This window comes from Balearica regulorum, chromosome 18, assembly GCF_011004875.1.
Source record: "Balearica regulorum gibbericeps isolate bBalReg1 chromosome 18, bBalReg1.pri, whole genome shotgun sequence".
NCBI lineage: Eukaryota > Metazoa > Chordata > Aves > Gruiformes > Gruidae > Balearica > Balearica regulorum.
The window spans coordinates 9,967,052-9,970,842 of record NC_046201.1 but is presented as its reverse complement, the minus strand read 5'-3'; the positions used below and the strand labels follow the sequence as shown (position 1 = coordinate 9,970,842).

Below are 3,791 nucleotides of genomic sequence, written 5' to 3'. Positions count from 1 at the left end.
AGCAAGCAAATACTCAGCCCAAAATGCATGAAAGCAAAACGAATATACAAGTGTGAAGTAAAAGTTAGTGCACATGGTATTGAAAGTCTATATTCAAGCTTTAAATGGCATGATCTGAGAAATGGCCTAGTGATCTTGTTTAATGCTAGGGTGCTTCTAAGAGTGCATTATTTTCAGTGCTGTAAAATGTTGCGATAAATGAATAGTGGAATTCTTACATAGAGTGAATACATGCAGAATACATGGAAGAGAAACAAAGCAAAGATTGTATTCATGAACCCATAAAAAGAGTATTGTCTTTTTTCAAGTTTCCCTCAATAGAAGTGGCTCGGGGCCTCGTTTTCAGTGGTTCCATGGTGTAATGGTTAGCACTCTGGACTCTGAATCCAGCGATCCGAGTTCAAATCTCGGTGGAACCTAAACCTTTTTATCCCGGAGCAGATTTACTGGCCATTATCGTGGAAAAGGAGTTCGAGGCAAAACGAAGTTACGGGAAACAGTGGTTTTCATTGGGCTTTTAGAATGCTATAAACTACTGATGTGCCGTGCTACCTGAAAAACGTTTTCGAAGAGAAGGAGAAAAAAGCCCATAGAATTTTCCCGATTTTTTCCATATTTATTATTTTTTTCCAGCTAGGTTAGTACATTCTTACACGAATTATCCAAAACATTTCAGACCTGCCATAGTATACTGAAACGTAAGTAATTCTTTTTATTTCTACACTGTGAACAACCTGTGTGGAACCACAATTATAAATTATGCATTAGAAAAGCACGACGCAGTCTGCTGAACTCCGGTGCAGGTATGAGGATTCGATTTATGTCCCTGAAAAAAAGATGTTCTACTGCTCGTGTTTACTTTTTGACGTTGCATCTTTGCGGGCAAGTTCTAGTTTAGTGATCATTATACCACGGAGACAACGAATATTGCAGAAAAGCAGAATAAATATGAGTATTTCGGTTGCATTTAATTTAAGATGCAAAGAGAAAGGGCAGCGGGAATTTTTGCACCGGGATTTGTTTACTATAGATTTATTCTCCGGCCTCGCGGAGGCGAGTGCCACCAAGCGGTTCTATGGTGTAATGGTTAGCACTCTGGACTTTGAATCCAGCGATCCGAGTTCAAATCTCGGTAGAACCTGCAATACGGCTCTCCCTTTTTCCTCGCCATCGGCGGCCCCTCACGGAACGTTGCGCGACTTCCAGAGCGCCGGTACCGCCGCTCCCGGCACGGGCAGCTTGGGTGTTGTGGTGGGTTGACCCTGGCTGGGGGCCAGGTGCCCACCAGAGCCGCTCTGTCACTCCCCTCCTTCGTTAGACAGGGGAGAAAAAGTGCAACGAAAAGCTTATGGGTCGAGATAAGGACAGGGAGAGATCACTCACTAATTATCGTCACGAGCCAAACAGACTGAACTTAGAGAGGGAATTCATCTAATTTATTACTAGGCAAAACAGAGTAGAGGAATGAGAAATAAAATCAAATCTTAAAACACCTCCCCCACCACCTTCCCGGGCTCAACTTCACTCCCGGCTTCAACCTCCGCCCCTGGCCCAGGCGGCACAGGGAATGGGGGTTACAGTCAGTTCATCACACGGTGTTTGTGCCGCTTCTTCATCCTCGGGGGGAGGACTCCTCTCATCGTTCCCCTGCTCCAGCATGGAGTCCCTCTCATGGGAGACAGTCCTTCACCAACTTCTGCAACGTGAGTCTCTCCCACGGGCTACAGTCCTTCACGAACTGCTCCAGTGTGGGTCTCTCCCACAGGGTGCAGACCTTCAGGAGCAAACTGCTCCAGCGTGGGTCCCCCACGGGGTCACAAGTCCTGTCAGCAAACCTGCTCTGGCGTGGGCTCCTCTCTCCACAGGTCCACAGGTCCTGCCAGGAGCCTGCTCCAGCGTGGGCTTCCCACGGGGCCACAGCCTCCTTCAGGTGTCTCCACCTGCTCCGGCATGGGGTCCTCCACGGGCTGCAGGTGGAATCGCTACACCCCCTCATCCTCCCTCCATGGGCTGCAGGGGGACAGCCTGCTTCACCAGGGTCTTCACCACGGGCTGCAGGGGGATCTCTGCTCTGGTGCCTGGAGCACCTCCTGCCCCTCCTTCTGCACTGACCTGGGTGTCTGCAGAGTTTCTTACATCTTCTCACTCCTCTCTCCAGCTGGAAAAGCTCTAACTGTTTTTTTTCCTTCTTAAATATGTTATCCCAGAGGCGCTGATTGGCTTGGCCTTGGCCAGCGGCATGTCCGTCTTGGAGCCGGCTGGCATTGGCTCTATCAGATGCAGGGGAAGCTTCTGGCAGCTTCTCACAGAAGCCACCCCTGTAGCCCCCCCAACTACCAAAACCTTGCCACCCAACACAGGTGTACATATGTGCCTATAGAAGAGCTAAATTTTGCACGGACAGCATATATAACCACCCCTCACAGTGAAAAACAAAGTGCAGCACAGCGGGGTACAGACCAAAATAGGTGTAAAATCTGAGGAGCTGAATGCCAAAGGGTTTTCCTTGACCTGCACGAAATCACACTACTTCTGATTTTCTTAAATTGAATAAACAGCTATACATTTGACAAAGAGATCAAATAAGACTTTGTTTTTTCCAGTAGTTCTTACTACAATTTAACAACATCTTTCATTATATTTTACTGTTGGTTTATATCATAGAATCATAGAGTGGTTTGGGTTGGAAGGGACCTTAAAGATCATCTAGTTTCACCCGCCCTGCTGCAGGCAGGGACACCCTCCACTAGACCACGTTGCCCAAAGCCTCATATGTATATTAAGTCTTTTTTTGGGGGGGGGGGGGGGGGAAGTCATTCACACTGAGGAAAATCTGATTTTCAGTAGGTAAGTGTGCAGAATTTGGACATTATTTTTCAGGTGCACCCAACTATTCACTTGCAAGATAGGGACAGAAATGCAGCAATTTCAGAGTGGGTATAATCTCACCGATTGAACCCTGCACAATTTAAATGGATATTACTTCTGCTTTGCTGACACAAATCCTCCTTATTTACTTTTCATTTCAAGAATAGCTAAGGACATCTTAACATCTTAGCTTCCCTCCCCAAAACCTGTTCTTACTAGTGCTTTGTTTACTCAGCAACAGGAACACGTCTGTTCTGTGCCAAACCGAAGATCAGCTCCTCCTCCTTTTCCTCTGGCCAGGTAACCACTCCTTACTGTTCCTTGAAAAACATGCAGGCCACCTTCAGGTCTAGTTATTATTTTGTGGAAGTTAGGGTGCTAACTCTTCAAGTGAATTTATGAAAATATTTGTTAAACTCCTTGAAGAAATTTTTGCACAACCTATTGATGAAAAAAATACCTCCCTCTTCTATGTCGGCGCTAATTTTCATCCTTTCCTCAACTGTGCTTATTAGCATCAGGCTACACTCAAGTACTTTTACCATTCCTTGTGCACCAGTGTTTTAAATAACCATATATAGTAAACTTCAGCATAACTGGTCAACCATCACAGATTGGCTTCATCCAGCAACATCATGCTTGCCAGATACGAGAAGTTTAAAGCCACTAAATGCTTGTCTGCCTTGCAATGCTCCAATATATTATTTTACGATTCTAGAGAGCAAACTACCATCTCCTACTGCTATCCAGCAACTTTCTCCTCCATCACAATTTGAAGCGTAGCTGTGATCCAAAATACTCGTAAATAGCTAATACAGTATTACTGTTACAGACTTAATAAGTATTCATCAACCACATATGTTAGAACAAAGTGTACTTAAAGAGTTAAGGTTTTATATGAAATAAGACAGAATCAATACATA

General features: G+C 45.2%; 2 non-coding genes across 2 annotated transcripts; both read left to right on the top strand.

The window, feature by feature from the left end:
- The first annotated feature begins 347 nt into the window (after positions 1-347).
- TRNAQ-CUG (transfer RNA glutamine (anticodon CUG)) lies at positions 348-419 on the top strand. The gene has a single exon. It is a non-coding gene; the product is annotated as a tRNA-Gln (tRNA).
- Positions 420-1,069: 650 nt separating this feature from the next.
- Positions 1,070-1,141, top strand: TRNAQ-UUG (transfer RNA glutamine (anticodon UUG)). Its single transcript has one exon. It is a non-coding gene; the product is annotated as a tRNA-Gln (tRNA).
- The last annotated feature ends 2,650 nt before the right edge of the window (positions 1,142-3,791 follow it).